At 42.3% G+C, this 23,142-nt stretch overlaps 1 protein-coding gene and 1 pseudogene across 1 annotated transcript in view; both read right to left on the bottom strand.

Moving 5' to 3' along the window:
* The window catches only part of Eph (Eph receptor tyrosine kinase), a 353,257-nt gene that overhangs the window by 51,499 nt on the left and 278,616 nt on the right, over positions 1 to 23,142 (bottom strand). The window lies entirely within an intron of this gene.
* Positions 1,535 to 22,804, bottom strand: LOC137235861 (uncharacterized; annotated as a pseudogene).

The raw sequence follows: 23,142 nt of genomic DNA, 5'->3' as shown, positions 1-23,142 counted from the left end.
AAGATTTTGATTGGATTGTGTTAAGTAAAAGCAGTGTATTCGTATATTGTATGTTAATTAGGTTACCTGTTGACTTTTGGTTTGTAGATCGGTTATCACTACTGTACAAATATATGCATAAATACAAAAGCTTCTATTTTATATGAACGCTTCTAAATTTGTTACTCTCTTTTAAATTTAAGCTACTCCAACCCTGTTGCACATGCGTATTTTATTGCGCATTTGATTTTTGTCATAGATATACATAAGGTATGTATGGGTGTGCATGCAGCAGCTAGTAAACTTTCATTTTTAAGTAGCCGAGAGCTTACAGTAACGATATCTATCTGCAGATATACAGCTCTTTGTTACCACTGTTTCAGCCTTTTAAATTTAGCTGCTGCTTATGTATTGTATTATTATTATTGTGATGTTTGTGACACCTTTTCCCACTCTTCGGGTGTATATGATTTCTGTAAGAATGCGTGAATAACTTTTAACTCCTCAGCAAGCGCACTATTCACTAAGCGGTGTTTCTGTAGCAAAGTCTTACAACTACTTACCAACTTACTTACCAGTTGGTGATATATATGGGCTCTCTTGCTCACTTTTCGGTAGGGATGCGTAATGTACGATGAAGTTCATTGAGTACACCATTCGGTATACTAACATGTTTCGTTAATGATGGACGTCAAATTTTGAAAGATGGTTTCTTCTTAGGTTGTGATTTATTTATTAGGTATTTAATATTTTAAAAAGCTGGTGGTGGCCTAATTGTTGCTGTCGTTGTTAAATATGCTGATAATATATTAAAAGGTTTTGCCACATCATTCGCAATTGTTATATCGTGTGTAGCTTTACTATATATTTTTGATTTTAAATTTAACGTTAAGTTTTGCTGGAGGAGCAGGTTAAGTGATTACATCAATATTCTTATGGTTGTGATCCTAAAAAATCTGGACAAACAAATTCAACAACTACAGCTCCACAAAGGTCGCAGGCCCTTTTAGAGGCTGAGGAAAGTCTCTTGCCGAGGGTTTAAATAATGGGAGTTTAGTGACACCGTGGGCCAGAGTATGAAGTCGAATATTTATAAGGTTTTCTTATTTAATAGCGCAAATGTTAATGAAATGCAATTTCGAGTAATCACTGTTCGGTATTAAGAGCCGTTTGCTAAGAAATAATTTTGGCAATTCAAAGGTATCCTATTAGCCGTATGCGGTCAAATTTTATAGTGGAAACCATGAAAACAATCCAAATCTTAAAATTGTGCATGAATACTCTCTCGTGAAATGCGCAATTATAGACATAAATAATGTAAGACACGATAACCTCGGAAGAGATTCTAAGCCGAGCTTCTCTCTCAATTTGTGTCGTGCTCCTCTTCTTTTGAGCCGACTCTGAACAGCATCTGCAAGGCAGATGAGCCCTCTTTGAGCGCTTCTCATGGCAGAATTACGCGCGAAGCGCTTGCCACACACTGCCGAGGGGTGACCCCGCTTAGAAAACTTTTCTTCTAATTGAAAAAACTTGTTGTTGCAATGATCATTAGCAGTTAATGATTCACTGAATGCAATAGTGAGTTTATCATATCGATTGCAGCATATGTCACTGCCAAACCTTTACGGCGTAGAGCGGCTACAATTTTAGGGCCAATAATTTCGCGGAAGCCTGGTAAAGTTGAAAATGCGGCATATTCAACTACTCGCAAGTAAACGTCTAAGTGCATGAAAAAATTGCTTCAATTTCAAGAATAGTAAATTGTGCTGTTGGATCCAATGGATCTAAGGAGCACGGCGTAACTTCAAGCATTGTGGGCATATTGGAAGTTTTATTGGGTGCCACCGAAACAACCTCTTAGTGTGGCAGCAACAGCTTTAACCAGTCTCAGTGAGTGGGTGAGTTTGATTCAATTACTAGAGGTTTGTTCTTCGATGTGCAATCTGGACGGGTTACTTATACGAAGTAGGGAACCGGGGAATAATTCAATCCCCTTCAGTGAAATGGTAGTAGACAAGTATCTTTGGTAGTTATAAATTTGATTTTGACAGAAGAGTCAAGCTTTTGTGCGGTCCTGTTACACAGGGAGTATTCACCTTTTTATTCTGAAAGTTCGGAAAGCACTCTTCCGTTAAGTATTCATGGAGGCGTTCCGGATAAACCGTGAATTTAGAATATTCGGAATACGTTCTTTGATACTACCTCACGAGGTCCGAATATACATAATATTCCACCTACAAAACATATTCTCCAAATTCTCAAATGGAGACGAATCGTCCGGACATACGGGATTAGTAGAACAGAAGGTCGACTTTTAATACGCGCCCAAAAATATTTCTAATATTTCTTAAATTTATACAAAAACCAATGTTTCGACGCTGCATGCAGTCGGATGGCATTTAGGCATGCATGCATTTCCTTGCACGCAAAATTAATGCGCTATTAAGCTGAATGCGTAGAATTCCAAAATTATTTGAAAGTTGTGGGGGTTTTCATTCGAAGTTTGGAATAGTCAGGTGCTTTTCATAAATATTTGGACTGGCTTAATTCGGATTTCTAAAATTATAAACCAATGCTAATATCTGGGGCAGATGAGTTTTCACTTCTGCGGTAGGCTTTTCTGTTCATATGGCTTAGCAGCCAAAAAGGCTTGCACCGATACGAATGTTGGAGACTCGAGTTCAACGCTCAGCTCCCGAAAAGCCAGCTGATGAAGAAGTCGTAATGGGATGACAAGTGAATTGGGGTTGCTTCTTGAAAATTGTAAATAAAATAGGCCGAAGGCCTTTATGTTCTTTGGCAGATAGCGGATCTGCGGTAGGTTATTGGTTGGCCTCGTTTCGGGTGAACGAGAGCTGGGTTGTTGGTGGATTATTGATAGGGAGGTGGAGTTCGGAAAGGAGGGAGAGAGATAAGTTGTCCTCTTTGAGGCCAGCGAGATCTCCCACTTTTATATTTTCTTTGGGATGCTTCCACTTCACTCGTTTTTGAAGTTCGGATAGATATTCCACCTTCCATCGTTTGCAGAAAGTGTGATGGAGGGCTTTGAGTTTCTGCCATCGATTGATCATCGAGGCAGAGCTCTCACTGGAATCTGGTTCTGGTGGAGCCAGCAGGTGGCTGCCGGTTAGGAAATGTCCTGGGGTTAGTGGTTCCAGATCCGTTGGGTCATTTGACCCTGGACTAAGAGAGCGCGAATCGAGGCACGCTTCAATCTGGCACAAAAGTGTTTGGAACTCCTCCATAGTATACTTATGGGAAGACGCGACCTTTTTGAAGTGGCTTTTGAAGCTCTTCAATCCCGCTTCCCACAGGCCGCCCATATGTGGAGCGGCGGCGGGAATAAAATGCCAAGTTAATCCTTGTTGGCTGTACTTGGAGACTGTCTTGTCTCGGCTTTCTGCCAGGAAGGCTTTAACTTCGGATCGTAAAGATCTTGACGCTCCGACAAAGTTTGTACCATTGTCGGAGTAGATGGTCTTCGGACATCCTCTTCTCGCGATAAAACGCGAGAAGGCTGCGAGAAAGCATTGGGTGCTGAGGTCACTAGTGGCCTCTAAGTGAATGGCCTTAGTGGAGAAACAGACAAAAAGGCATACGTAGCCTTTTGACAGTCGACATCCTCTACCGCGGTAGCTTTTGATGTCGAAAGGCCCCGCAAAGTCTACCCCGGTATTGGTGAACTCGCGGGTAAAAGTAGTCCGTTCGCAGGGAAGGGTACCCATAAGTTGGGACTGTGCCTGCTTTCGCTGAATAATGCAGGTTTTGCAATTGTGGATGACGGCTCTGATCATGGTCTTGACATTCGGTATCCAGTATTGGGTTCGGATGAGACGGAGCATGAGCTGGTTCTCGCCATGAAGGGAGTCATGATGAGCCATCATAACTGTAAGGCGAGACAGCCTACAATTGTAAGGCAAGATGATCGGATGACGCTCGTTGTATGACATGTCTTTTGACGCCCCTAGACGCCCCCCTGTTCTAATAATATCATCTTTGTCGATATATGGGTTGAGTGACAGTATTTCACTCTTTCGATCGATAGGTTCCCTATTTTTCAATTTTAAATATTCTGTCCCGTAAAATTGTTTCTGGCAGACTCGTATTAATGCTTGAGTCGTTGCCTTAATCTCATCGGTTGAGATTATACACGACCTTGCGTGGAACATTGCTTTAGTTTTTTGGTGAGTTCGTTTATAAAATCTCCTAACATAGGATAGAACCTTTAAAGCCCTGGGTAAATTTGAAAAACGGTTGAGAATATCTACCTGATCTACCCTTGTCGTGGCATATGTTTGTGCCCTCTTCTCCTCAACAGACGTTTTGTATTCGGTCTCTTGTGCTGGCCAGTGGGAATTGTCTTCTTGCAGCCAAGAAGGTCCCTGCCACCACAACGAATTGTGGACCAACTCTGATGCAAGTAGTCCTCTGCTTCCTAGATCCGCTGGATTAGATTCCAAGTCCACTTGAAGCCAGTCCTTTCTACCGACCATATCGATGATCTTAGTGATTCGGTGTGCGACGAAGGTTGACCAGAACAGGGTGGCTTTCTTATCCATGCGAGCACGATGGTTGAATCCGTCCAGAGGTGAAATTTTGCTGGCCCCAAATGAATGTTTCGGAATATTGATTCCATGATTTCTGCGAGCAGCACGGCGCCGCAAAGTTCTAAACGTGGTAGTGAGATGGTTTTCACTGGGGCTACTCGGGTTTTGGCTAGCAAGAGATTTGTGAAAATTTTATCATCCCTTTTTACGCGCATGTAGATTGCTGCTGCATATACTTTTTTCGATGCATCGCAAAAACCATGTATTTCGATGTCGTCCTCGGGCGTAAAATTTACCCATCGCGGTATCCTAATGTTATCTATTTCGTTATAGTGTTGGGTGAAATTTTCCCACCGTTCTAAGATAGTTGGGGAGACAGGTTCGTCCCACCCGGTGCCCTCTAACCAGATATGCTGCATTAGTATTTTTGCCACTATGACCATTGGTGCAAGCCAGCCTAAAGGGTCGAAAAGTTTGGCTATAGCGGATAGGATTACGCGTTTGGTGATGTTCTCGCCACTCTCCAAAGCTCCTGCGGTGAAGTAAAACATGTCTGAATGCGCGTTCCATCGTATTCCGAGTGCCTTCACCGAGCTAGCCTCTTCAAACGCTAGGAAGTCCTCGCTGAGCAGATCCGTTTTGGGGATGTCCTGAAGGATTTCCTCACAATTTGATGTCCACTTGCGCAATGGAAAGCCAGCTGAGTGTAATGCTTCGCGAATATCGTTTCTTGCTCTGATGGTTGACGCTATTGTATGCCCTCCAGATAAAACGTCGTCGACATACATACTTTCTCGTAATATACCCGATGCTATTGGGTGCGTATTTTCTACATCATCAGCCAATTGTAGAAGTGACCGTATCGCAAGGTAGGGGGCGCAGTTTACACCAAATGTGACAGTCTTTAGTTCGTAAAGACTGATGGGTTCGTTGGGGGATGTTCGATGGACAATTGTTTGAAATTTTGCGTGATTATCGGTCACCCAAATCTGCCTATGCATCTTTTCTATGTCGCTATTAAAGACAAAGCGGTACAGTCTCCAACGTAGAATTAAAATGGGCAAGTCTGCTTGGAGTACTGGAACTGGTTGGAGTATGTCGTTTAGACTAGTGCCATTTGCCGTCGTACTTGACGCGTTGAAGATGACGCGCACCTTGGTAGTGGTACTTTCCGCCTTTACAACGGCGTGGTGGGGCAGCAAATAATTATCCGAATCGTCGGATGGTATATTATTCTTAATTTTTCTCATATTTCCAAGTGTTTCGCATTCTGACAACACCCGAACATACTCTTTTCCCAAATATTGGTTTTTCAGTAATCGCCCCTCATTTCTGATGAATTGTGAACATGCGCGCTTTAGGGACGGTCCTAATTTAATGTTCTCAGGGTAATCCTGCCTGAATGGTAGCGAAACTGTATATCTTCCACTTTCATCACGTTTTGTTGTGTCTTTAAATAATTGTTCACAATACCTTTCTTCTTCATTAATCATTTTGTTTTTGGGAACATTTTCTACCTCCCAGAAAGCTTTTAATTGGTTGTCCAACGCAACCTCGTTGTAGAATGACATGATGCTCTCCGTTGGACTCGGTGCTTCGATGCGACCGGTTAGTATCCAAACGAACACTGTCTCTTGGGCCAAAAGGGTATTTAGTACATTCTTTTTCAGACCGCTCAGTATAATTTGGGGATATATGTCTCCTCCAAGTATGAGGTCTACGGCCTCGTTGATGTAGAACCTTTTGTCTGCCAAAACCAAGTCTGGGAATGCCTGCATAATAGTCATGGCGTTGATATGGCAGGTTGCAAGATTCCCAGTGAGTTTGGCTAGGACTAGAACGGGTGTAGTCAGGCTGAAGCAGGCATCCACTGGTGAACGTAATTCAATTTTGGATGCCTCTTTCACCTGAGCTGACACCGCATTTGTGATGCCTGAAACTTGGGCATGCATTTTTCTCGCTGGCAAATTGATTCTGCGTTTCAGTCTTTCAGTTATAAAGGAACATTCAGACCCTGAATCAATTAATGCCCGTGCAGAGAAGTCGGTACCATTATGGTGAATGTGTACGCGAGCAGTTCCTAATAGCACACCTGTGCTGGAATTCGTATTACAGGATGTCACATTTTTGTTCCCGTTTGAACCTGGTTTTTCTGATTCCTGTCTCGCTAATGCCTGTCTAGAAGTAGAGCGCCTATTATCGTAGGAGTTTTGGGGCGGGTTGTAGGTGGTGTTTTTATGTAGGGTATCCGCATGCAGGAGCGTATGGTGACGAGAGTGGCACGTATTGCAGTCGTAGGTACTGGTCCATCTGGTCACTGTGTGTCCTGGGGATAGACAATTCAGACAACCCCTTGTCGATTTCATCAATTTAATCCTTTCTGGAGGGGTTAACTCGCAAAAGCGTGAACAGTTTCGTAATCTGTGCTCTGCGGACTTGCACATTTTACACATTGCCTTTGACGTCGGTCTGGATACCTTTGTTTGAAAGGCACCAAGTCTTTTCGTAGGGGGTTCTGTTGATTGTCGCGCCGCGTTTAGTTTTTGCACTTTCGAAGTGGCATCCCTGTAAAACCAGACACTGTTTCAAGTGTCTGAAACCGATTAGACAGGAATTTATCCATATCCTTCCACTTGGATATGTCCATTTTATGATCTATACTTTGCTCCCATAGAGCCAACGTGCTCTCTGGTAGCTTGGTTGAGCAGAGATAAGTCAGGATTGCATCCCAATTGGAAGTGTCAATTTTGTGGCATTTGAGGGACGAAATACAATTATTTATATCATTTTGCAGCTTTTTTATTGAACTGCCACACTCACTTTCTACCTTTTTTAAGTTAAATAAAATTTGTAGTTGTGTGTTAACTAAGATACGTTTGTTTTCGTATCTTTCACACAAGTTTTTCCAGGCCATCTCGAAACCTTCATTTGTGAGAGGGCATTTTTTTACGATATCTTTTGCTTCGCCCTGCGTTTTGTTGTTGAGATGGAATAACTTTCCACCCCTTTCAAACTGGAATTGTTTATATATATTGCCGTGGACAGGTCGCGAAAAGTTGGCCAAGACAGATGATCCCCTTTAAAAACTTCCGTGTCGCAAGCCGGGAGGCGAATTTTATGCCCATGACGGTCTTGCTCAGGGTTGACGTTCTTTTCATCCTTCTTGTATTTTTCTGCCCCAGCAGATATAGACGCTGAACATCGCACGTAGATTGCGTATGCTGCCTTTTGCTTCTTTCTGATCGCCATAACGTCATCCGCTGACACCTCATTAGATCCCAATAGCGAATCAAACGCAGACTTTACCTTCTTCCACAAGAGCCGCAACTCTTCCTGCTGTATTGCAAGGGTGTGTTTGCTATGGTCGCTCTCCGGAATAAGGCTGTAATCTTTATCAAACTCTGTGATTGATTCTGCTAAACGGATGTAGGTTTCCATTGTTTTATTTACGTTTATTAACGAGAAAATTGCCGATTATAGAAATGGAACTCTTTAGAGTAAAAATACCTGCCCAGCCGTAAATAAACACTATTGAAATTCGAAGTTTATTATTTATTTTGTTTATTGCAGACTTTGTCAGAGTAGCGACATGAAAAGGGTTTACTTTATGGACTTTTTGTCACAGCAGCGATGACAGCAAAAAGGTTTAATTTACAGACTTTTTGTCTCAGCGGCAACAACAAAAAAAGGGGGACCACTCGCCACCTCCACAGATAATGGGTGTATTTTTGAAAAAGTGAAAGTGCGTGCGATATTGCAAAACAAGCGCAAAAAAGGTGTAAAAAGTGTTTAAAAAGTGAAGTGAGCACCGGATTAATTAATTAAATTGAACTTAATTGTTGTTTGTGATGTTCAAAAAACATTTAGTATGGTGCGGAAAGTGAGGTTAGGCTACCCTCTTCCTTGTGTTGTGTCTGGAAAACCTTACCACTGGTGGGGGGATAGACCAGATAATCACAAGGACTGAAATAAAGGCTAACAAACCGAGTGATTTAACCTTTTGAAAATAGAAAAATAAATTGGTGCTCACTAAATAACTTCACTGTTTTCACTTTTTTTTTCCTGATTTTAATTTTTCGCGCACTACACGGGTTTCTTCTTTATTTCGCAAAAAAACAACACTCAAAAAAAAGTGGCAAGAAATATAACACTTACTTCTTAGTTTGTCGTAAGAAAAGTTGATTGAGCTGTGCTGTGGTTGACGAATATGCTGTGGCTCTGGTCACCTATGTACAATATAAAAAACTCAAACTTTTTCCTTGTCAATTTTTGGCTGCTGTGATCTGCTGTGGCAAATAAATTTTTTGTAGGCAAAATCCTTCGGCAAATTGTCTAGTAGGCAAAATTGTGCTGCTTTGTGGACTGTAATTTTAGGCTTTTAGTTCTTTTTTCGGTGCGTAAGGACCAGTTTTAAGTCCGGGGGAAACACCTATAAGAACGAAAACGTCGACCTTGTAACCGTTGTCGAAAGAGTACTTAGATTATGGAGGGAACACTTCCCTGCTCTACTAAATGGAGACGGCGATGTACCGCACAGAGTTGATGAATCCGATCCCGAAAAGATGATGATAGAATTAATACTCCCCACCCGATTATGACGAAGTCAATAGCAGTAACCAAATTAAAACACAACAAGGTCCCCGTCGCCGATGGATTGCCTGCAGCGGTATCCAAATACGGCGGCGAGGAGTTGGTAAGGCGCATGCATCAGCTTCTTTGCAAAATATGGTCGGACGAGTGCATTTAATCTAACTGCTCTTTGCTCTTCCACAAGAAAGGGATCCTGCAAACTGCGACAACTATCGTGAAATCAGCCTTCTAATATCGCATATAAGGTCCTTTCAAGTGTATTGTAAGAAAGATTGAAGCAGCATCAGACATGGTAAATCTACCATCGAAAAAATTTTCACACTGCGCATTGTCACACATCACCTCTTCGTCTATTTTAAGGCCGCCTTCGACAGCATAAAAGGGAGCTGCCTATATGCTGCTATCTGAATTTTGTTTCCCCGCAAAACGTATACGGCTGTGCAAAATGACGTTGAGACTTACCATCAGCTTAGCCAGAATTGGGAAGGACCTCTGTGAGCCTTCCGAAACTACACTACAGGGTGACCCCCTATCGTGTGATTTCCTTAATTTGATGCTGGAGAAAATTATACTAGCTGTAAAACTTAACCGCTCTGGAACAATATTCCGAAGAAGCGTTTGATTATTATTGTATGCTGATGACTTTGAAAGCATCGGCCTGCACACCAGCGCCGTAAGTTCTGCTTACTCCAAACTGAAAAATAAGCAGAAAAGTTGGTGTTTAGGCAGGATGCCTAACTTTTCCGCATCTGATTGCGACCCCCCCCCCCCCCCCCCCCCAATGCAACTCTGCAAATCGATACTCGATACTCGAATTAATTTGTAACCACCCACACCATCACCCTCATGCATGTGTCTGCATGTACATGCACGTGTATGTGTGGTTTTTGTCAGCACTCATGCATATGCATGTCGGGGTTGATGAGTGGGTGCCTTTCCCCTCCAAAACGGAGGATTTTGCGGGCCAACGGTTGTGGCTTGCTATACAACCGGCCTCTTTGATTTCAACAGCCAACCAGCTAACATCTGCCGCCAGCGATCTCCACTGTGTTCCAGCATATTCAGGTAATATTGTAACAAGTTTATTTTACCTCTACCCAATAAAGTGCATTTTTATAACGAGGAAACTCCTCCCGTGTTCTTCTCTATTTCCTTTTGAGCGCATCATCCATTGAGCGAGATCGACCCTTGTGCGCCTACCCACTGCCGGTTTACGACGCACTCAGGCCGAACATTTGGTCCTTCTCACCAGGAATTAGAACAGAGCGCCTATATACAGTCCACATCCACACAAAATCTTCTATATACACTTTGATGGTAAAATTCTTTTAAGAAGCTGAAATACACGTTTGGTGGTACACTTTGGTGGTAAAATTCTTTTGGTGACATTAAAATCATAGCTGATCGCACACACTTAAAAATTCCTCATAAAAAATTTATCCGGGAAAAAAGTATTATTTTCACATCAGCGTCAATCACTGAGCAATCGACAGCGAGCGGAAGCCACAGCAAGACATCAAGCCATCTTACCACATAAGCACCACTATACAAATCGCCATAAAAAGCCAGAGTAAGTGCAATATTTCTTGCCACATTTTTTTTGGTTGGTTAAAAACAATAAATAAAAAGTGCGAAAAATCATTTAAAGTGCCATACGTGATTGTAGTTAACCGCGAAAAGTGTGAAAAAACTGTGTAGTGCCAAAAAAGAAAATAAGTGCAAACGCGTTGCATTAACGTCGGTTAAGATTCCTTGTGACTATCTGGTCTGTCACCCCACCAGCGGTAAGGCTCTCCAGACACATCACAGGGAAGAGGTGCACATAACCTCACTTTCACAAAAATTTCACGCCATTTGACTGCGGCAAATTTTAATTTCTTTTGCGTCACTATTATTTTCACTAATTTCCTTAATCAATCTTGTTACACAGTTTTTTGTTCTTTGTTGCATAAGATCTATTTCACGGTTTCACACTTTTCGTCGAGTTTATATCAACGCGCGCACTTAATAAAATTGACGATTGAAGTGGCGAGTGGCCCCCTTTGCCACACACAGCACACATTGGTGTTACTCCCCCTGCTCTCTGTCTGACAGCACAAATAATCTGCAAATTTATTTACACACACCGATACATACATACATATATATACGTGCGGGTGGCAATAGGTTACACCATTACCTATCTTCACTTTTGAAAAAATATCAGACGAGTCGGCCAAATCTGAAATAAATAAATAAATAAAAGCGACTTTTCAAAGCATTGTTTCTTTTTTTGTTCAAAGAATTAGTTTGGTTTTAGTTGTAAAATGGAAACATATATCCGATCAGCTGAGTTAATCTCAGAGTTTGAACAGCAGTAAAGCCTTATTCCGGAGGAAAGTCATAATAAGCACACTCTTGCGATACAGCAAGAAGAGTTGCGCTCCTTATGGAAGAAGGTTAAGTCTGTGTTTGACTCACTGATGGGATCAGAAGATGTCGACGCAAATGATGTGTTGGCCATCCGGAAAAAAAAGATCTCTACCTATGCAATATATATGCGGTGCTTATCCACAATATCTGCCGAGGCAGAGAAATTTAAAAAAGTAGAGAATAGTGCTATCTCTAAGCAAGCACCCCCAGCTGCACCTCGCGGGCATAAGATCCGCCTCCCTCCTTGCGACACGGAGATTTTCAAAGGTGACTATTTATCATGGCTAACCTTTCGCGACCTGTTTACTGCTATATACATAAATAATTCCGACCTACAGGGGGTGGAAAAACTATTCCATCTGAACAATAAGACACAGGGCGAGGCCAAAGATATTGTAAAAAAATGCCCTCTAACAAATGATGGGTTCGATATGGCCTGGAAAAACCTGTGCGAAAGGTATGAAAACAAGCGTATACTAGTCAACATGCAATTACAAATTCTGTTTAATTTAAAGAAGGTAGAGAGTGAGTGTGGTAGTGCGCTAAAGAAATTACATAGCGATATAAACAATTGCCTATCGTCCCTCAAGTGTCACAAAATCGACACATCCAATTGGGATGCAATACTAACATATTTGTGTTCGACAAAACTACCGGAAAGTACCGTGGCTCTATGGGAACAAAGCATAGACCATAAAATGGGCATATCTAAATGGGAAGATATGGACAAATTTCTATCAAATAGGTTTCAGACACTGGAAACAGTGTCTAGCTTCACCGGCACTAACGCCCAAAAGGGACAAAAGCCAGCCAATACTCGGCATACAACCGAAACCCCCATAAAAGGACTTGGTGCCTTCCAAACGAAGGTATCAAAACCGACCTCCAAATCGACATCAAGAGTTTTTTGTAAAATGTGCAAAGCTGAACACAGGTTACGGAATTGTCCCCGATTCTGTGATCTGACCCCAGTGGAGAGAATCAACTTCATCAAATCCACGGGGGGATGCCTGAACTGCTTATCCCCAGGACACACAGTGACGAGGTGCACCAGTTCGTACAACTGTGCCAAATGCCACTCTCGTCACCACACACTCCTGCATGCGGATACAGTTCAGCAAACTACGACGCGCAATCCTTTCAAAGATGCGGATAATATCCCAACAACTTCGGCACAAGCACAACGAAGACAGGAATCGGGGCAACCAAATTCTTCTGCGAACCAGAATGTAAATTCCTGTCATGCTAATTCCAGCACAGGCGTGCTATTAGGAACTGCTCGCGTACACATTCACCATAATGGTACCGACTTCTCAGCGCGGGCATTAATTGATTCAGGGTCTGAATGCTCCTTTATAACTGAAAGACTGAAACGCAGGATCAATTTGCCAGCGAGGAAAATGCATGCCCATGTTTCGGGCATCACAAATGCGGTGTCAGCTCAGGTGAAAGAAGCATCCAACATCGAATTACGTTCACCAGTGGATCCCTGCTTCAGCCTGACTACACCCGTACTAGTTCTAGCGAAACTCACGGGGAATCTTCCATCCTGCCATATCAACGCAGTGACTATGCAGGCATTCCCAGACTTAGTTTTGGCAGACAAGAGATTCTACGTCAACGAAGACGTAGACCTCATACTTGGCGGAGACATATATCCCCAAATTATAATGAGCGGTATAAAGAAGAATGTGCTAAACACACTCTTAGCCCAAGAGACAGTGTTCGGTTGGATACTAACCGGTCGTATCGAAGCACCGAATCCAACGAAGAGCATTATGTCTTTTTACAACGAGGTTGCGTTAGACAACCAACTCAAAGCGTTCTGGGAGGTAGAAAATGTATCAAAAAACAAAATATTAACTAAAGATGAAAGGTATTGCGAAAAATTATTTAAAGAAACAACGAAACGTGATGAAGATGGAAGGTACACCGTATCACTACCATTCAGGCAGGATTACCCTAATAACATTAATTTGGGACCGTCCCTGAAACACGCATGCTCTCAATTCTTCCGGAATGAGGGGCGACTAATAAAAAATCCAGATTTAGGGAAAGAATATGTTCGAGTGTTGTCAGAATATGATACGCTCGGACATATGAGAAAATTAAAAAAGAACATCCCATCCGACGATTCGGATCATTACTTCCTGCCCCACCACGCCGTTGTAAAAGCAGAAAGTACAACCACCAAGGTACGCGTAGTATTTAACGCCTCGAGACCTACGGCCAACGGCAATAGCTTAAACGATATTCTCCTCCCAGGCCCAGTTCTACAAGCCGATCTACCCATACTTATCTTACGATGGAGACTATACCGCTTCGTATTCAATAGCGACATCGAAAAGATGTATCGACAAATTTGGGTGAACGAAAATCACACCAAATTTCAACGTATTGTGCATCGCACTTCCCCGAATGACTCTATTAGTCTTTACGAATTAAAGACGGTTACCTTCGGAGTGAATTGCGCTCCATATCTCGCGATAAGAACGCTCCTACAACTAGCAGACGACGTCTCAAACTCGCACCCTACAGCGGCTAGCATACTGCGAGAATACATGTATGTAGATGATGTGTTAGCGGGTGGACATACGATCACATCGACTATTAAAGCCAGAGATGAAATTCGTCAAGTCCTACAATCAGCGGGCTTTCCACTTCGCAAATGGACCTCCAACTCAGAGGACATTCTAAGGGACATCCCCAAAGCAGACCTGCTCAATGAAAACTTCCTGGCATTCGAAGATACCAGTTCATTAGGTATTCGATGGAATGCCCACTCCGATTTATTTTATTTTAAAGCAGGGACGCTGGACAACCCGGAAAACATTACGAAGAGAGCAGTCCTATCCGATATAGCCAAACTTTTCGATCCTTTAGGCTGGCTTGCGCCAATGGTTATTGTGGCAAAAATACTCATGCAGAGTATTTGGCTAGAAGGCACCGCTTGGGACGAACCAGTATCGACCAGTACGTTGGAACAATGGAGAACTTTCACCGACCAATACCATGAGATCGATAGAATCAGGATACCTAGATGGGTCAACTTCTCTCCAGGAACCGACATCGAGATTTATGGATTTTGTGACGCATCCGAAAAGGCTTATGCAGCAGCCGTTTACATGCGTGTCAAAACGGATGTTGATGTCTGCACAAACCTGCTTCTATCTAAAACGCGAGTAGCCCCAGTGAAAACATGGTCGGTAGCAAGGACTGGCTTCACGTGAACTCGGAGTCAAACCCAGCCGATTTAGGCAGCAGAGGACTACCTGCCTCTGACTTGGTCGACAATTCGTTGTGGTGGCAGGGACCTTCTTGGCTGCAAGAAGACAATTCCCACTGGCCAGCACAAGACACCGAATACAACACGTCAATTGAGGAAAAGCGGATAAAGGTTCATGCAGCGTCAGTGAACAACAACCCTAACATCCTTGACAGGTTCTCCGACCTTTCAAGGGCGCTGCGGGTTATATCTTACATTTTTCGATTTGCCCGCAGAACACATCCCAAAACTAGAGTTTCCTTCAATAGACAGTCTCATACAATCGCAACTGATGAAATCGAAACTACGTCACAGCGATTGATAGCTATATGCCAAGGGAAATATTATCAAGCAGAGTATGCCAACTTGAAGTCAGGGAAACCAATTCATGCGAAGAGTGAAATTTTACCCTTAAACCCATTTATCGATTCTGATGGTATAATCAGAACTGGTGGTAGGATTGACGCATCCAAAGATATGCCCTACAACGAACGACACCCAATTATCCTGCCGTACACTTGTAGGCTATCCAGACTCCTAGTTGAGTTTATACATAAGATCTCCCTCCATGGAGAAAACCAGCTGATGCTGCGCTTTATTCGCACTCAGTACTGGATACCGCGTGTTAAAACCATGATTAGGTCTGTCATCCACAAATGTAAAGTGTGTACTATTTACAAGAAGCGGGCACAAACTCAACTCATGGGCATACTTCCCAAGGAGCGCACCACTTTTGCCAGGGCCTTCACAAATATAGGGGTAGATTTCGCCGGACCTTTTGACATAAAGTCCTACCGAGGGAGAGGGTGTCGGACCTCAAAGGGATATGTATGTTTGTTCGTCTGCTTTTCAACGAAAGCTATTCATCTTGAAGCGACAAACGACCTTAGTACCGGGTCCTTCTTGGCTGCCTTTTCCAGATTTGTATCCAGACGAGGATGCCCAAAAAACGTCTACTCCGACAACGGTACAAACTTTGTCGGAGCTTCAAGATCCTTACGATCGGAGTTCAAGGCATTTCTTCGGGAAGCGAGGGACGATACCATGAATAAATATAGCCACCAAACTCTCGCATGGCATTTCATACCCCCAGGTGCTCCTCACATGGGAGGCTTGTGGGAGGCAGGGGTAAAAAGTTTTAAAACCCATTATAAAAAAATCGCGTCCGACCATAAATATACCTTCGAGGAGTTTACGACCCTGTTATGCCGAATAGAGGCATGTCTTAACTCTAGACCACTGAGTCCATCATCAAATGAACCTTCCGACCTGGAGCCGCTTACTCCAGGCCATTTTCTCGTGGGTGGGCATCTGTTAGCTCCACCCGAACTCGACTGTGACGAGAATCCTGCCTCAATAGTCAACAGATGGCAAAAAAATGACGGCCTTGCATCATACTTTCTGCCAAAGATGGAAATCGGAATATCTCACCGAGATCCAGAAACGATATAAGTGGAAACATCCACAATCCAATTTAAAATCCGGAGACCTGGTCGTTATCAAGGAGGATAACCTCCAACCTAACGAGTGGAGAATGGGGAGGATCGTCAACATACACCCAGGCTCTGACAACCGTGTGCGTGTTGTTGACGTCCAGACAACCAAGGGACAAATAACTAGACCAATTTCGAAATTGGTACTCCTTCCGTCCCACGACAAGGAGGAGGAAATGTAAGGGGCAAAATTCCGCCTTACAAAACCCCAGAAAACCACAACGCTATTTCCCCCGACTACCTACAATTAGAGGCCCACGGTTAGTGATAGCATCGAAAGCATATTAAGGAACCCACGTCTTCGTGTCTCTATCCCTAAGCTTGTGTTTCTCCCGAGCCATATATTATCATCAACCCCCCGGTCTCGTGAGGGTGCGAGTCTACCGGAGGGGAAACCTAAGGCGTACTACGCGATGGCAATGGGGAAAGGGAGCTCGGGACATAAAGACGCGTTCAACCACGCGCCGTGATGCCCCGCTATCCCTAAGCTTGCGTCGCTCCCGAGGCCCTAATTATAATCAACCACCCCGGTCTCGTGATGGTGCGAGTCTACCGGAAGGCGATCCTACATCTTATTTTTCTTTTTTTTCTACCCCCGGTCTCGTCGTGTCGAGTCTGCCGGAGGGAATCCTACACCTGACTACTGTTGGGCAATGGGGAAAGGGAGCGAGATGCACGAAGACACGGGAGAGCTTACCAAAAGCTCGCAAACAAAAAGCATTTTTTTTCTATGGTTTTTTAACAATACTAACCGTGGCCCCCTGAACACAAGACCCAGGAAGCAGATCTACTATCTGCAACCGAACATAAATCCACTCAACCAAAAGCACGAGACCAACAGGATTTTGTACTTAATGAGTAGGGACAGTCATATTCTAAACATGGGTTAACATCGGCTTATAGAATTTTGCGGAAACCATGGAATCGTGGACTTTCGTAAACCTATGAACCTACGAAACCTAAGCCAAATCAAAATTCATCGTTCAACGTCAAAACCCTCGACTAGTAAAATGATTCGCTTAACGCAAAAGGAATACATATCGTTGGTAACTAGTGGAGGTACCATAACGAAATGCGTTCAATGAGCATGTTAAATGATTTTTCGGAACCGTCGTCTCTATTTAAGAATTTGGGGAAAAGGTTATATTTGAGAAATTAAAGGTTCATCTGGAATCCTTCCATGAAGTCTTAAAAGGACAAGAGCTTTCCGAAATTTCTGCATAAACGGGTGACAACTCCTTGTTTAGCAGGAGCGCACAAAAGTTGGACTCTTCTGTCCATGCTAGGGTCGGAATATAGAGCCAGCGGCGGCTGCGTAGAGTATACCCCAATCACAAAATATTTTTCAAAAAAAATTCCCATTGCAGGAGTCGCACAGAAACGTCCTATTTCGGAACTGGGTTGAAGAGCGCCGTATCTCAGAATGCTTTTCATTAACTCAACCCCCTCTTGTGACAAAATGCTTTGAACTTATGCTCGTAGAGGGAGTTTTGGCAACATAGTGCATTTTTCGAATAAAAGTCTAACGTACGGCGTTCTCTAAACAATTTCTGAAAGAGTGACCAAACCAACATGACCTTATCAATCACGAAATCTTCAGTAGAAACTGAATCATTTCCCCCCACAACTTACAAACTTATTATCACTACTACTGAAATCTTCCCGATTGATCAAGTCGTTACATATTTTTTGGACTCTTTAGTTGATGACGAACGTGAATGTAAACCCACAATCAAAAAAAAAAAATCTTTTCGTAATTTCACATAAGTCAAACAATTTTTGGAAGTGGGAAAAAGTTCCCTAACCTTGAGCAGTATCCAGTACCCCTTACCACTGGTGGGGGGAAGTAACAGACTTACAAAAGGTCGTTGAAAGCGGGAGTGCATCCCACCGGGTGGATACTTCCCTTACTTCGAACAGTATCTGATACCCCTTACCACTGGTGGGGGGAAGTGCCAGACTTGAACGAGGTTTTAACAAGGAAAAACCGACTAATGTCATTTTTACATCTTTACGCAGTATATGCTACCCCTTACCACTGGTGGGGGGAAGTAGCGGACTGACGCAAAGCTTCCCAGTTATTTTTCGAGAAAATGGGATGCGTTGTTGATCACAAAAAAAAAAAAAGGAAAAACGCTTTTTGTGGAATGAAAAGTTCCTACAACCATGAATTAAAACAGACCCAGAAACCATCCCATTCACTCGTTATCCCATAACGAGGACATCATAAACACCTACCGCAGAAGGGCGAACCGATCTGCCACAAAACACTTATTTTCTTTAAGAAATTACAAAATAACACCCCGGGTCACTCGCTCACCGAGAGCGAGGACCCCAGAAAACAACAAGTCAGTACTGGATACCGCGTCAAGCTTCGCAATTTCGCATTTTGCATTAAAAGTACCCGAACGTACACTCATCACTGTGACTCCTGTGACTAACAAGTTAAGGTCCATGCAGTAAAAATACGCAAGTGCACGATAGTCATGTCCATTCAAGACAGATATGAGAGGCTCCTTGAGAGACCGACCCCTTCCAAAGAGCAGAAAACACAACTTGGTGCGTTCTGTTTCTTCCCTTTATGTATCCCCAGCATTCATAAATACATTCACACGAACTCAAAGAGTCAGAGGGAGTGTTTGTCTATAGGCTTCAAAGGTCCTTTTAAGAGTTGATTGTTGCTTGGCTAACAGGGCGCTATTAGGGGATTAGAAGTTAATCGGGGCACCAAAGGCTGAAACCGCAACCCGGTATCAACACCCAACCATTACCTAAATGCGTTTCAATTTATTTTCAACCGCTACGAAACAATATTCCGAATTCGAAATTTACCTTCGAAATTTTTTGTCAAAGTTCTAAAATTATTTAAAACTTCAGCATATTTAATAACGCTTTACTACTGACTCGAACTAATTGTTAATTTATTGTTTTTCAAACAAATTGCGCTAAAAAATCTTTCGTACAAAGATTGGTGCCACGTCATCAATTTTTTTCTATCACTTGCCCCTGTAGTCATAAAATAAGTGACAGAACCTATAACCAGTAACTTCTGTGAAGCAGATACTGTCAAAGCTTATCAACACAGCACTAACTTCTATTAGTGCAGCGACAACACGATACTTTGTACAAACAAAGCTGCACCACTCGTATCTGGACTGCGCTGCATTTCGCGGACGACCATTCCGGCAGCAGCGTTATATGTAGAACGGGATGTGAATGGGCGCACCACAGGACCGCGATGCTGGAATATAAGTGGTACCCACTACTTAAGCTCCGTCCTCTCCCAATTGTGCATTTCAAATACAGAAGTATTGTCGGAAATAATAAAAAAGGGGAGAAATAAATAAATCAAATATTACCGAATTGGCGGCGTTTTGCATGGCCGTATGCTTTGTATTGCCTGATCAATTTGCAAAGGTGTTGTCTTAGTCGATGCCTTGAGTAGGAATGGATAACTCCAATGTCAAATGCCTCTGGCTGCAAAGAAAAGCAATAGAGGAATAAATTAATACAAATAAACATTTTTATTTTTTTTCGATAATACATACAAACAGCCAAGGTATATAATCTTGTTGAATATCAGCGTAGTCTGCCAACTCTGGCCAGTGGAAGATTCTATAATCAATCTTCTCCACACGTTCTTTATGATTAGTGAGATGTAGCACTACTAGTAAATTTTGACGCTGCCAACAAATTGCAACAGCTGCCTGAAAAATAAATGCCAAAAACGAAAAAAATTAGTTGCCGATGCAGAAAAACGACTGAAAAATATTTCAACTACCTTTGTTTTTTCCTTTCTAGCCCACCTTTATGCGCTTTAACTAGTTAAATTACTTTATTTTTAACTAGAATATATAGCTCATTCATATACGTACTTACATACATATATTTTCAGCTAAGGCTATGCTTATATTAGAATCAAAAGCTCCTTTTTTTGTGGCTTTTAAGGTTCCATGCAAGTATGTAAAATTATTAACTACCTCATATATACATCAATATAATATACGCAAACAACGTTATGGATAATATTCCCGATAGGCAAAACGATCGATAAACTTTGGTTGTCGTTGTTGTGCCTTGATTTGTTTCTTCATTTGATTGTGTAACATTTGGATGGCTAGAATGTGGGCCACCTTCAGCCATTAGCGCTTGTAAACGTTCAAAAGTTTCTACCATACGCTTCTTAATTTCTACAATTCTACGCACATGTAAAAATAGAGCTGGCTGAGCATAACTCTGCTCATTATCATCATTCTGTTCTTGGCGCAATTCTTGTATTTCTGCATCATTTAACAGTGGCACAAATGTGCGGTTCTTTCAGTGTACCATTTATAAGTATTTTCAATAGGAGTTCTTGCATAGCAGTAGTATTGACTAACGCCTGTTCATAGTCTTCATATAATAATTTCATTTGTTGTGACATTAAACGCACTGAATCATCATCGCCTTCACTCTCCTTCCTGTTTAGGGTCGGAGTATAGTTTGTTAGATTGTTGAGCGCACTTAATACACGGTCAAGCCTTTTAAAATCATTATCATCGAAAGAGAGAATATCCAGCCTTTTAATTAATTGTATATTTACAACGTACTGCTGTTGCAACTCATACAACTCCCACAGTGAACGAGTACGACGTTCATATCCTTTTTGTACAACTGTGCCCAAAACTGCTGTTATATTATTATGTAGCAATTGCAGGCCCGATATTAAATGTGCATCGAGCGAAAAATTACGCATGAAGGCCACAACATAGTGGAGTGCTAATTCAGGATGTAAAAACTCGTCCCGTTTCATACTAAAGAATTCATTCAAATCGGCTACGGTTAAATGATTGGAAGACCCCGATTTCATATCTTGGGCTACACCGTTAGTCGTACCGCTACGTTCATTTTTTATGCGTTCAAAGTTTTCAACTAACACATCATCTGCTGGATTGTCATCCTCATCGAATACGTCGATATCGACGGGTGCTATAGATATAAATTTCTTTATTCTCCCCTGCATATTGCACTTTAACTGGTTGTTGTTGTTGTGGCTCTACGCTTTTAGCTGCTCTCCACATGTATACTCTTCACGTTGCTCATATTCAGTGTTCAATTGTATACGGTCGATATGGAGCAGCGCATCATCAGTGAACATATCTAAATCAAGATCATCGAATATATCTGCCTTTATTTCATGGCAACAATGCAATGCAGACATGTCGACAGGATGTGCTTCAGTGTTAAATATATCGGATCCTGCATTGACTGCACACTCGCCATACGGTGTCTGCTGACGTTCACCAACGCCACCATCATTATGTAATAGGTTATTCTCATCGAAAAGTAGATACAGATATTTTGTAGTTTCTGCGAGGAAGAATGATTCCATCCGATTCTCTTTCTCGTGCGTTACTACATTACGAATCGTTGCATATCCGCAACGTGTCTTAGCACTAAACTCAATTGAGTGCAGCATATCTTCGCCCAATTCAAGAAGAAATTGATTTTTTTGTTGCACGATACAAATACATCACTGACTCAATTAATTCTGGTCTCAATGGATAGATCTCACGATTTGGCGAGGCCTCTCCCAGTGGTATGGTATAGAATTCAGGCAGGAAACCGTACTTACGCCACACCGTACTATATCTTACTAAAGTGCGTATTGCGGGCGGTATATCGCCAAATAAACTTAGCACACCTGGCCAAAAGGCTTCAAGTGATTGAAAAACTGGTAAAGTAACTTGACCCTTATACATATTAGCCCACACGTACCAGTCATCCTTTTTCAAATATTTATCTATATTTTTGCGCGCCTCATGAAACATTTCCATTAACTCGGGACGATTTAACCTAATTGCTCCTTTCGCCAAGTATTCAAAAAATGAATCCACCCCTGCACCTATACCCGAATCCAGCGCCGTCCAGCGACCTGTTTGCACATCTATATGATTGCCAAAGAGCCCAGTTGGTGAACGCCGCTCCCATAAAGCGTACACAGCATTTAGAGCAAGATCTTCACAAATTGTATTACCAGTCAAACGACTAAGTGCACCAAATTCCACTAGAAATGTACCAACACCAGCTGTACATGTGACCGACGTCTCACCTTGCGGTACACCATACCGTAAATTGACAGTACCGTAAGGCATGCCAGTAGCTGTATCAAATGCGGGTAGCAAACGATGTGCTACGTCTTCAGCTAAACGCAGTAATGGCCCTTCGCATGGCCAACCTTCCTCTAGCACCACACCAGCGCGTCGCGATAACATATGCGCCGACAACAAACCGCCCACAATTCTTATATTTGTCTCGAACACCGAAACGTTGATATCTTTATCGAAATCAATCGTTTCAATGAGTTTAGCCATGCGTCTAAACTCTGTATAGTTACCCACGGTGACAAGTGTGTCTAATGCATCAATAAGTGTTAACGAATATGAACCCCATGGGTTAACACCATCACACGTCAGCGGTCGTAGCTCATCATAATCAGAGGCATACTGTATGTAACCTTCGTAAGCATGCTGGAACATTACTGACTAAAATAAAAACCAGTCACCTGAAAATAAACGAAAAATGAATTAAAAATCTGAAATAACATAAAAAATAGTCATTGAAATAAAATTATTGCAAAATGTTTTACTACTTACCCTTGTGTCCAGCAACGCGTAAATTTTACATGAATTGAAGCAAAAACGGTAAAATAAATCTTTCGGTTCATTTTTTGTTTTTGCTTCATTCTCTACACTGGAATGTTCAACCAACGTATGTATGTATGTATGATACATACAAGAAAACGAGAAACGACAGAGTTGCCATGTTACCCAACTCGACCTCCAAATGGTGCGTTTCTTGTTTGCGTCTGTCTAAG

This window comes from Eurosta solidaginis, unplaced genomic scaffold (assembly GCF_040869045.1).
Source record: "Eurosta solidaginis isolate ZX-2024a unplaced genomic scaffold, ASM4086904v1 ctg00001072.1, whole genome shotgun sequence".
NCBI classification, from domain to species: Eukaryota; Metazoa; Arthropoda; class Insecta; order Diptera; family Tephritidae; genus Eurosta; species Eurosta solidaginis.
The sequence above is the reverse complement of the archived record's forward strand: the minus strand, read 5'-3'. Positions and strand labels throughout refer to the sequence as shown.